General features: G+C 37.2%; 1 protein-coding gene across 8 annotated transcripts in view; it reads right to left on the bottom strand.

The window, feature by feature from the left end:
* The window catches only part of CDYL (chromodomain Y like), a 99,828-nt gene that overhangs the window by 33,554 nt on the left and 53,418 nt on the right, over positions 1–12,856 (bottom strand). The window contains exon 1 of one of the 8 annotated variants that reach the window (XM_032442484.1): positions 2,591–2,679. The exons of 6 other annotated variants lie outside the window; for them this stretch is intronic. The gene's annotated coding sequence lies outside the window, so the exon portion shown is untranslated. Of the gene's footprint in view, positions 1–2,590; positions 2,680–12,856 lie in introns of those variants that run through there. One more of the 8 variants, XM_032442485.1, reaches the window with a different exon arrangement.

The following is a 12,856-nucleotide window of genomic DNA, read 5'->3' as shown; positions in this document are numbered from 1 at the left end:
ACCGGTTATAGTGCTGGATTTGGGAGACATCTTGAGGAGTAAACTTTTATTCCTACTGAAATAAAAATAAAGTATGCATGGGAAAATGTGGATTCAAAGACTAAGAAGCACAACACGGAAAAGCCTGTTCAGTTGTGATCAATTGCAAAGTGTACACCAGTTAGCAGCATCATGCAAAAAGAAGGGCAAAGCCCTATTCTGAGGCACATTGGTAAGGAAATTTCACTCGTGCAAAGAGATAATGCATTCTGCTACATTCTTGTGAAGTATCTGCTGAAACAATCCAGTTTTGGGCAACATTTCTAAATATAAATACTTTGGACAGTTCACAGTTGAAGAACAACGATAAGAAAACTGAAAATGAGATAAAGAGGAAAGATGAAAGGAATAGTGTATATTTAATCTGTAGAAAAAGGAACTACAGATCTCCAACAGTTGTTCTACTGCAGATGAAAGTCATATGTGAATTGTTCGTTGAAAGAAACACTACTGAATAGCGTTGGTTTATATTGCAGAAAGAAAGAGCTGAGTTAGAGAAGGTCTAATCCCCATTATGGAAGTATTTTAATAAAGGGTTATAAAATCCCTGTTGGGGAAAAGAAACACTTGTTCTATCCAATCTCAGTTCAAGCAGAGATGAAGCTCATCAGCATGTCCTTTAGTCCATCTTGTAGCTCTAATAATATCCATAAGTTTTCCACATGGGTCACCCTGGTTCCAGTACTATTATAACATGAGCAAAGGCTGATATTTATTGCTTCAGCCACACTCTGTTCTATATAGCTCTTAAGCTTAAGATACTAGTTATTTCTAAGTGGAGAGAAAGTGTTAAACTGGCAGGCATTCTGTAAATACACACCGTCTTGTTAGTTTGAAACTGTTGGTAGAAATCCATTCCACTAATGACAGAGCCAATGGAAACCTTAACTTTGCAAAAGATTTAAACTGATTCCAGAACACACAACATGGAATTCCTGTCTGGTAACAACATCTTTAAATGGAGCTTTATTGAGCTCTCCAATTCTCCAAAACTGTGAGGCTACAAGTTCAAATAATCAAATGACTCAAACAGTGGCCAATACTGGAACAAAAACATGGTCTTGAATACAGTTTGCATGCTCAATTTGAAAATTTGATGAGGTAGGTGGGAGATTATCAGAACTGAAAAATTGCCTATTCTCCTAAAAAACAGACTTTTGAAAAGAGAACAAGCAAAAGCAAAAACCGTACTGATTTTGCTTCTTATGGTGCATGTAGGATAGCATGACACATTCACATTAGAAAGAAGCACTTAATGTGCCTCTGGTATGTGAGAAGTAGAACCATGCTCTTCTTGGAGGTGCACATGAGAATGAGAAGTAATGGAAACATGTTGTAACCAGGGAAATTCTGATTAGATATTCAGTTAAAAATGAATGAAAGGCAGCACTGTAGCAAGATGCCTAGAGAGGCTGTGGATTCTTCTTCTCTAGAGACATTCAAAACCTGTCTGGATGTTTTCCTGTGCAACCCACTGTAGGGAACTTGCTTTAGAGGAGAGTTGGACAATCTCCAGAGGTCCCTTCCAACTTCTATGATTCTGTGATAATGAGGCAAACACAGGACAACCATGCCTTGGAGATACTGTAATCAAGCCCCAAGCAACCCTTAGGAAGATGTCTGAATGTCTGCTGAGGAACAGAATAAAAAAATAGAATGTTCAACACAAGACTGAATCACCCAACTTTTTTTAATAGTCACATACAACCTAATGTACTCTGTTCATTCAACTCCCTACTAGATCTTAGCAATTAATCCTATTATTGAGCAGAGTAAAGGACTGGGACATATTTGTATGTTAAATACTGCTTTTTAAAATTTATTTAGCTTCTTTCTGTGACCTGCTGTCACACTAGTCTAGTGTGTTAAATGGCATCTTTCTTCATCAGGCAGTTTCAAAACATCTTATTAACAAATGACCCCAAGTCACATTCTGCTGCTACTGAATTATAAAATTCTAGGCTGAAACAAAGTTTCAGGTCAGTTGCTTTCTTTCTTTTCATCCATAGGGATACAGCTGCCAATGAGATGAGTGTGGATGGCTAGGAAATGTTGTGGAGTATCCTCAGTTGGAAGGGACCCATAAGGTCCATCAAGTCCAACTCCCATAGGAAACTTACCTAGTATACCTTCAGAAATACTGGAACCATTGAAGAGAATCAGCCCTAAAATGGAGCCCTGCTAGTGGACTGGCAACCAGCCTGATGTAACCCTATTTACTACAATCCTTTCAGCTTATCAACTAATTATTCAGTCATCACATATTTTTGTCTATCTATATGCTGGACATTTTGTTCAGAAGGATATTGTGAGAAACAGCATTAAAAGGTTTTCAGTAATCCAAACACACACCTCAACTGGCTTCCCTTTGTCAACTAAATGAGTAACCTGGACATAAAAGGAGACAGTTTTGTTAAAGAGGACTTTCTTTCCCTGTCTGAACCCATGTTGGCTGTGGCTAATGAATGCATTGACTTTCAGGTATTTTTCAATAACTTCCAGAATATCTTTTTCCATAATTTCGCTAGGAATCAAAGTGAGAGTGACAGACCTGTAATTACCTGGGTCCTGAAAACCAGGACAGCATTCACCAGCTTCCAGTTGACTGAGATCTCCCCAGATTCCCTCGATTATTGAAAAATAATTGAAGGGGTTCTTGTGATGACATCAGCCAGCTCTTGGGAGTATACCGAGATGAATTCCATTGGGCCCTATAGGCTTCTATGCATCCAGCTGAAACAGCCAATAGTGTTCAAATTTGGGATTGGCTAGGAATTGTTACTGTAGTCACAGTCATGCAACTCAGAGCTCCAGGGGTCCCGGTGCCCATCGTCAGTACTGAAGATGGAGGCAAAGAAAGGCATTAAATGTCTCTGCTTTGTCTGTCTGCATTAAAAAGACTCTGTAATAGCTTAGTTGAGGAATGAAGCATTCTTTCTAGAGACATAAAACCCAGTTCAGAGGTTTTTATGTTAACAGATTACATACTGCCTGCAATTGAAGAAACTGCTTGGTAATACCTCTTGCTTCTAAGAAAGAGGTAACAGATTTGTATCTTGTGCAGGAGTTAAGAGAAGCAACTAAGAGATAGTTGATTAGGGGACCTCAGCATTATCTTTGTATTTTTTATTCTCTGGCCTTTGCCCAGCTGTTCTTTACCACTCTCAACAACTGTACTACATTTTTTGAGCAGAGAAAAAGAAGATATTTTCAAACAAACATCAAGGGTACACTTCTGTAAGCAGCAATGCCAATTTACAGGTCTTACTGAGCCCACCTCCTCCTTGTTTCAGCTCCTACTCAGGCCCTTTAAGTGGCTGGCATCAATTAAGAATACAGACAGAAATAAGCAGGCAAAAGCATGGAGTGATAAGAGGAAAAGACAGACAGAATAAAAGGCATTCTGCATCCTGTCTTGGAAGCACTTTTACTTGATGTTTAACCACAATGTTAAATGGAGAGAATCAGTAAAGATGACACGGGCTAGGTTGCCTAACATGAATCTATGGCTGTATTTCTTCTTCCCCTCAAGTCAACAGTACAGAACAAAGATTTGAAGGAGTTATGTTCAACAGAATTAGGGAAGGTAGACAAAAAAATTAGGGAAAACACTTCAGCAACAGGAAGAAAAACCTTATTACTTTTTGTCTGGAGCTTTTTCATTCTTCTGAGTGTTCAGCACAGGGAACCTGGGGATATTCCTGAAAACAACTTCCAAATATTTGAAATCTGAATAATACCTTCACTTTTACAGAACACCCATAGCCTAGATGGTTCAAGAAAAAATGCAGTGTTTGTAAGGCCTTCAATCTCCAAATAAGTTCACATTGAATCTCCCTTCCCTGGAGGACCTGCAAAAGTCATTCCAGGCTACAATTCAGTTTGACATGTAAAATTGAAAAATGCCTCTGCTCATATGCTACCTTATGGACAATTGCAACAAAACCAAAACAAAACACAAAAAGGCCACAAGAAAACAAAACACATCCAACCAACCCTCATTAAAAAGAAAAATAATAATAATAATAATAAAAATAAATATACATATAAAGAAGAAAATCTATATTTCTCTTGTATTCATAAAGCTGCTCATGCAAAGTCTACTTTTACATGCCGGAGAAAATCCACAGATTGAGCTGCAGGAGGTTCAGCAAGGGATTGCCTGAACACACCTCTATTACTTAGTTGAAAAGGACATTGAAGTAAGAATTTGCTAACAGTGAGAGACAGCCTTTTAACAGCATGACTCCAGCAGACGTTTTAATAACCAGCCTACACATTTTTACATTGTCAGCATACTACGACATTGAGGGAGGCAGAGCAATCTGCCTGGATCTTTGTGGGAAGAGTGGAAGTTGCCAGAAGTAAGTGTTTGGAGGGTACACTAAAAGGGCCAGGCTATGTGTACATGGCTGAAACATAAGCTACTGTTCAAGGAAGCTCTTTTAATAGGAATCCAGTTTATTTATTTATTCAGAAGCAGATGGCATCCTCTCAAGATGTTATGCAGAACATGACACACAAAACAAGTATTTTCATCTCAGCATATTTTTTCTAATCAACTCCCTGCTATTCAGCATTAAATGACAAACAAAAATCTAGTCTCCAGAGACTGGTAATACACTAGGCTAACTCAGGGTATAGCAGCAAGTGATGAAATGTAATGACTCGTAATACACTGGAGTGCAGACTAGATGACCTCAATGTCTTTTGATTCAAATGTTATTAAAAAAAAAAAAAGGCATTCCAAATGTAGAGCACATTTGATAGACAGACTCCGTGACCTATGGTTAACCAAGAAGTGCCTAGTGTATCTTCCTGTGTTTATACAAAGGAAAATAGAGGCAAGAATTCTTACTATAAGGTATGTCAGGAATACTGTTGTGCAAACTTGGCATTGTATGATTCTGTATGATATTGCACATAGCTTCCATATTGAGTTTTTGTGCAATTCTGCCTGAATCATGACCATAAATCTCCATTCACTGAGAAGTCTAAACTCCTACCAAGACTTTGTAGAAGGTTATCACTTAAAAGAACATCTTATCACTACAGACACACAAGACATAATTTAAAAAGAAGCCAAATACTATAAAACATTCTCCTCTCTTGATCCTCCCTACAACACAACTAGTCTCTGAGACTGCTGAGCATTCCCTTTAATCAATATTTTTCCTTTAAATAGAGGAGAGTCGTACATATCCACATACGCTGATACACTGAGGCTAATTCCACATACAATAGTACAATAAAAATGACTTATTTTGTCATTACAACCTTGCATGCCACAATCCAGCAGTTACTGCACATACATCCAACTATTATGGTTCTCTTGCCTCCCTCTTTCCAGAGTTTCCAGGTGCTCCCTGCACCCCCATACAAGACCATCACCTTGTACACTCTGTGGGAGGATGCCCTTAACCTTCCCTCACCCTCTCCCATAAAAATAACTCAGCCTTCCATTTCTTCTATCAGCAACAGCTGCTCCGTGCACACACTATCCATCCTTGGGCTACTAGCCTTGCTGAGGGAGCAAGGGGCCTAGCAGAGCTGCTGCTGCCATAAAGAGCATGCAGTTGTTGCAGGAAGCATGTGGCAGCTGTTCCTGCTAGCAGCCTCCCTGCTTATCACTTCCTTGCTCCTGCTGGCTACACCATTTCTGATACAAGTCAGGATGCCACTGAACTTCTGGACTTGGCCACCTGGGTACACCGCTGGCTTATGCTCAGCTGAGAATAGACCAACACCCCCAGGTCCATTTCTTCCACATAGCCTTCCAGCCACTCTGCCCCAAGCCTGCAGCATCGTGTGCGGTTCTTGTGGCTAAACTGCAGGACATGGCACTTGGTCTTGTTGAAGTTCATCCTATTGGCTTCAGCCCAGCTGTCCAGCCCATCCCTCTGTAGGTCCTTTCTTCCTTTAGGGACATCAACACTTCCTTCCAAGTTGATATCTTCAGCAAACTTACTGAGGGTGCACTGAACCTCCTTGTCCAGGTCATCAAAAGATACTGAAGAGGACAGGTCCCAGTACTAATCCCTGGGAAACACCAATTATGTCCAGTCACCAGCTAGATTTAACTGCATTCACCATTATTCTCTGGGCCCTGCCATTCAGCAAGTTCTTTACCCAGTAAAGAGTGTACCTGTCCAAGCCATGCATTGCCAGCTTCCTCAGGAGAATACTGTGTGAGACAATGCTGTCTACTATGTGCGGTCAAATGTTAAGATAAAAAAAGAAATTATATCTTTTATCAAACTAAGAGCATCTCAAGAAGGCTCACACCCAAAGTTCTCATGATTAAGAATGATAAAAGTTCACATAGTTATAGTTGTATCACTATAGAATTTTAACATTCTCTCTAGACATTTCAATGGTAAATGATGTAGGTAAATAAAAAATAAAAATGTCTTAGTGTGAGTATTCCACTGATTACAATTGGCACTCTAATTTTATCATAAGGAGCCTTATCAAAACATCATTAAGGGGCAGAAAGCAAAATTTAGGTTTTGTTTAAATGTGCCGCTGTTATCTGAGATTCTGAGACCACTGTTATTTGAGTGATTTTATCCAACTCAAAGTGCCTTTGAGAAGATCAGCTTGCATCATTATTTTTCTCCTCCCTGATATATCCAGAATGCTAAAAGGTCTCAACAGGTCTGCAGAAATTACTGGAGGCTGCCAAGCAAACTGTGTAACCTGGAAACACATGATTTCAAACAAATGACTATATGCCTGAGTGTTAAAAACTTTATCAGTGCTTTAGCATAGCATTTTTATAGTATATTTATCATTGCTGTAGTATAGCATTTAATTTGTTGATTTAAACAAAACTTTTACTTCACAGTATAACTGATATAAACAGGTACAACTAAAATTTAACTGAACTGAAGTAAGATAAGTACTGGGCAGAGCATTTCTAGGATCTCATAGCAATTTCCAGTTTTCTCCAAATTCTTTATGTAAAAAAAAAAAAAAATCCAAAAACAAACCAACTTATATACGTAACCTCAGACACTTGAGAAACGTTTCTCTCCTTGTAACTAAAGCAATAATACAATCAGAGCAGGCTTGCAGGAGTATCTGTGAATACTGAACACTTAGCAAGGTAGTTACCGGCTTATACACAAGCACTTTAAAAACATACAATAACTGCATAACTATCACAATGCAAGAAACAAAAATCCTCTGTGACTTTCAAGGATTCCTTGGGATACTGGTGTATCTAAGCTTCCATTCAAAGACCCCAACAGCCCTCTGAAGGGCCATCACTGGAGGTGTTCAAGGTCAGGTTGGATGGGGCCTTGGGCAACCTTATCTGGTGCCTAATTGAGGGGTTGGCAAACCTACCCAAAGCAGGAGGGTGGAACTAGATGGTCTTTGAGGTACCTTCCAGCCCAAGCTGTTCTGTAATTCTATGACTCCCCATCCTGAAAGAGAACTGCCAAACCAGCCCTTGTGCAAGTCACTCTTCCCTAGCAAATGTGCTGGGCTTACAACATGTTTTGGTGAGAGGCTAGGAAAAAAAAATTAGCACAATTGAGTAAAAGTGTTGTAGAGAGAGCAGTAAGTAGTCAAATTGAAAAAAGAAAAAGAAAAATCATTCAAAAACTGACTCACTATAATGGATTTCTTTGAGTTATTTTAGGTCCACAGAAAAAATTATTTGATGTACTTATCATAGAATCATAGAATGACTTGGGTTGAAAGGGACCTCAAGGATTAGCTCCCAACTTCCCTGCCACAGGCAGGGTTGCCAATCACTAGGTCCAAGTACAAGATCAGATTGCCCAGGTCCCCATTCAATCTGACCTTAAATATCAATAGAGATGGGCCATCCACAACCTCTACGGGCAGCCTTATAATAGAAACACAGATTAATATGTAAGTGTACCCACACCCCTCAAACAACAACGAAATCCACATGAAACATCCTAATATTTCATCATGAAGTTGGAAGATCATAGCAAGCCTTATTATTAACCTGGCTAAATACTAAAATACAAGAGAAAATTACAGAAGAGATATAGGGATGCTACTGCCAGGTCAACTACAGACTGAATGACTTCTACAAAGATTTATTAGGAAATATATTTTGTTAAGTATTTTCCCTCCCTGCCTTTAATCTGAACATATGGATATATATATCACCTATCTGTATTACATTACTCTGCTGGATTTGTAATTTATAATACACAATATTGCAGTAAGTTTCTTTAGACAGGCACTGAACAAATATTATACTTGAATTGCAAAGAATCTAGAGAGATTCATTAATTTCATTGAGGCCTAAATTGCACCTGTCAATCTAAAACAAATAGGATATAAATTAATTAGATATCAGACTGTATACCAGGAATTCAAAAATAGAAAGCAAAGTAATAAATTAAAAGAACGGGGGGGGGGGGGGGGGGGGAGAATGGGGAACTGACTAAATCCAAACTTTTCTTTTAAGAACTTTTTTTTTTTTTTTAAAATATAATTTAATACCAGAACAGAAAGGAATTCAGATCAAAATACCTTTTGCTCTCAGTGAATCAAGTTCACTTTCTTCTTCAAAGCTTTAAGGCAAGCCAAACAATAAAGAACAGTTGTGGATAATGTTTGTTTTAACTTGTATTACTTTAGAAGAAGACTTAAAGCTCAACCTTTAATGCCAGCTAAGACTCTGTATTTGGAAATGCAAACAAAGTCTGATTTCCAGAGGTCCAGAGCACCAGTGCTTTCCTGTCAAGCTAATAGACTTGGAAGTATCTAAATTGTCAGCTGGGGGGAAAAAATTACTGTGACAAAAATCATACCATTGATTTGCCATGTGTCTTAAAAGTGCTTGTGCTTGAATAATTTTATCCATTGCATTAAAAGCACATTAAGCATAATATAGTTGTTCTTTTTTTTCTTTTACTTTACAGCATCTAAAAGGTTGTTGAATCTAGCATTCCAGAAAGGAAGAGAAAATCTTTGAAATAAGCATTTTTTTCTGAATCTTAGAAACATCAGGTAGAAACATCAAGTAAAAATAAATCAAGTTCAGATAACTCTCATTTCAGAGTACTTATTCCAGAATAGATCCTGAATTTTGAGCCATATTGATCTTACTAATGGAGTGGCTGCTCAAAATGTGTTTTACTACAGGATCATTTACAAAAAGCCCATTCTCTTATTTTAAGTGTATTATAAAATACTTTGTTGTTTGTTTTTTTTTTAATGGAAAACATACCACTTCCTACAAGAACATGACATAAGCAATATGATTAAATATAATTCTTCCATTTCTATTATTTTTATTATTGCTCTAATATTGTTTGAGATTAGAAAGGATATTTAAAAAGAACAACACACTCCCCTGACTTAACTGACTGACTGCAGGAACCTCTAAAGCTGACAGAAGTTAAAGCACCGTCAACATACAAAATAAAGAAAGAAGGAAATAAAACACCTCACTATCTCAGTGATGCTAATCAAAGATGTAACTTCTGCTTAGTATAAACTTCTGAGCATTTTAAACAGGTTTTCAAGCTAATTGCCTACACATTCGCACAAAGTAAAAATAGATGGTTTTCCAAACTAAAGAACATAGAATCATCAGTCATTCTTTGTACTCAGAAACAAAAATAAACAATGAATCACAGACACACAGTACATTATTTCAGATATCAATTATTACCACATTACACAGTTTTCCTACTTGCACTCACATGAGAAAAAGTTTCCCTGAGGTGTTTTCCTGCATCACCACACATACATCTTTATGGTATTACCAACTTTAAGAGAAATCCTAGCAGGATATTCCTTCCATATGTTGAAAATTAATTTTAAATTATCCATGCCAGTACAATTTTATGTCTGATAAAATAAGAATTAGCTTTACATTTATGGTTGGTTTCAACTCACTGCTATATTTCTAAAAAGTGCCCGCTGACTTTGAAATCTGTCCAGAAAATGAGGAAAGGGGGTAAATGAGGATTAGGGGAGAACTCGGTGCAACAAATCTGTTTACACTCGAGGGTCTTCTGAGACGGCTGTTTCAAAACCAAAAAGGATGAATGTAAATCAGTACTGTTTATTGAAAGCATCTACACTTTGCAGAAGTGGAAGGATTATTTATTTCCAAATAATTTCATGCAGCTTTCTAAACATTTTCTAAAGGATGGGTATGAATATGGGTGGAATTCTTAAAAGAGTTTTTTTTTGTTTGTTTCTTTGTTTTTAATAAGTTGGAAAGAATATGGATCTGGAGTAGAGAAAGGGTAGTGTCCCAATTCACAGCTTGTCCACTGGAATATGTTAGCAACAGGACACTGTTTTCAATTTCCAACAGATATTAGCTATTAGCTACTTATTTGGTGTGGTTCAAGAAGTGGGTGCAGTTGTTGATGCTGAAAAGAGGCAAATGTGGAACAGAAGTGAGAAAAAGGTCTACATTATGGGAAAAATGTCAGTTCTCTGTAACCAAAGATGTAGTCCACATCACTATGTGGGGACATACAGGCATCTAGTCCTAGACTCCAAGGGGTTGCAGGTCCCTCACAGTAAGGCCTCAGTACATCCTAGACCAGAGTTCCACCTTCTTTTTACTCTCCTAATGCCTACCCTAATATTCTAAGAGGAAAATAATTAGATTCTCTCAGTATTTGTTCAGAACAAATTAATTTCATAAATAAAAGTTGAGTGAAACATTCTGTACCTAATAACAGCTAGCAATGCAGGACAAGATATAAAACTCCCTGCATTACAATTTTCAGGTCTGTCACAGAAAGTTTCCTTCCTTCTACAGCAAGTGGACTTATTTTTCTAGAACTATAATGTTCATTCCTACAAACACAGTTTAGTACCGCTATCCTTACAAATGCCTATAATTCTTTCACATGATCATTACCTTTAAGCTGTTCTCAGAACTAAATGGAAACTTCATCAAAAGGCATTATCTATCTACTTTGGATGTGACATCTTTCAATTTATTTTGACGTCTGTGTCTTATTAATTCATTCCAGAACAAAAATTTCCAACATCAGTAATTATTTCATCACATCTCTAATTTAATTCTTCTCTAAGATAATCAGATGCAATATTTTCAGTATTCCCATCAGATGTATAATTTTTTTAACACCCTTTTGTTCCTACTGCACCAGTATTCATCAGTAGCTTATCCTAGATTTGCCAACCATATATACATAGCAAGTCTACTCAGAAGGTTCTCATGTGGAACTGCCTGAGAAGGCAGCTAGCCAGTTTTTCCACTTCCTCTCTCTCATTTGAGCTCATCTTCAAAATGACACAGCAATCTGTGGGACAGCAGTGCTAATGCATGGAAGACACTAGACCAGCAAATCCTTGTTATTCATACTTGGTTATACTTAAGCACAGTGACAAATGTGTGTGGCAAAGAAACCTTGAGAATTTCTTTAGCTCAATATTAAGCCAAGCTTCTCAAAGTCATCCTCCACAGTCTTTAGGCACTCCTATCCACACCCAGCCTTCAAAACCAGTTTAGGAGCCAGCAAGGAAAATGATCAGTCCAAGTTATTCCCCTGCTGTTCCACCACATAGCTTCTGTTTTAGCTTTAGATATATCCCTCTGAAGTTTCAATTTTCTTCTATCTTAATAACTATGTGCCTCTCTGCAAGTTTTTGTACCTCCACTGACCACTGCATTTTTATTTTTTTTTGAGATCAATAATACATATATATAAGCACAGATCCTATTACAGAGCCTTGGGACATCCTACTGCTAAGCTTCTGACACAACTGAAATGAGCCATTAAGCCTCCTCCACTTTCTATCTTCCCAGCCGGTTTCTCAGCAGTCTTTCGACACAAACCTGCTTACTTCCTTTAGTTGTTTCATTCAAGGAATATTTTCAAAGAAAATTAATGACATTCTGTACTTCTTTATCTACTGCTTCAGGTGTGTTCAAAGAACTCAATACAATAGAAAGATGGTCTCTTTTTCCAGTTAAATCTTAGAATTTTCCAGTTTTCAGATACATTCGAACACAGAATAGTCTAGTTCAAAGCACGAGTGTTTATGATTTGCCTTTGTTTCTTAAAATCATCTAAAACGTAATAAGCTTTAAAGCATTTTAAATGATAAATACTTCTCAAATAAAAACTAAAATCTCCTTTATATACAACCTAATATTTCAAAATTAAGCAAACAATAACTAGAGCAGAATATACTGATTGTTGACTTCTGGCTTAAGGAATTTGAGTGTGCATTCTTAAATGTGCTTATGATATAAACGGTATCTACAGAAGATCATCTAGTCATCTTCATGCTTGATCTTAAAAACTGCAGTTGCACAGATGTACTGCTTATATATTTATTTTCTGTTACTTAAAAGAATTGTAGAAATAATCACAGCACTAGTTCTGAATCACGATGATCCCAGTTTGAATTTGGCAACTTGCACCTGAAGTAGATATCCCAAGGCAATACAGGATCTTGGTATTTCATTAAGTCTTGATAATAAAACAAAGTGTATTTGCAGTCACCTGTTCAATACAAGTCTGTCATCTCTTATCCAAGTAAAGAGTGAAAATAAATATATAAAAAAAAGTATTCATTTTTTAAAATCGGTTTTTTATCTTTTACCAGGATTAAATGAAAAAAAAAATTAGAGCTCATTTACTAATTCTGTGATGTTTCCCCACCTATAACAGCCTCCCTATGAGATCTTTTGTTGGCAAAAAATTTAACTGCACTCTCAGCATCTCCCCTTTCAAGTATATAATGAACCATACTAAGACTATTTTTGTCCAGGTTTTATGGATTTTTTTGTCAACGTATTAAGATTAATCTTCTTGTCAACAGAACA

This window comes from Coturnix japonica, chromosome 2, assembly GCF_001577835.2.
Source record: "Coturnix japonica isolate 7356 chromosome 2, Coturnix japonica 2.1, whole genome shotgun sequence".
In the NCBI taxonomy this organism is placed as follows: Eukaryota; Metazoa; Chordata; class Aves; order Galliformes; family Phasianidae; genus Coturnix; species Coturnix japonica.
This window is presented reverse-complemented; position numbering and strand designations above follow the sequence as displayed.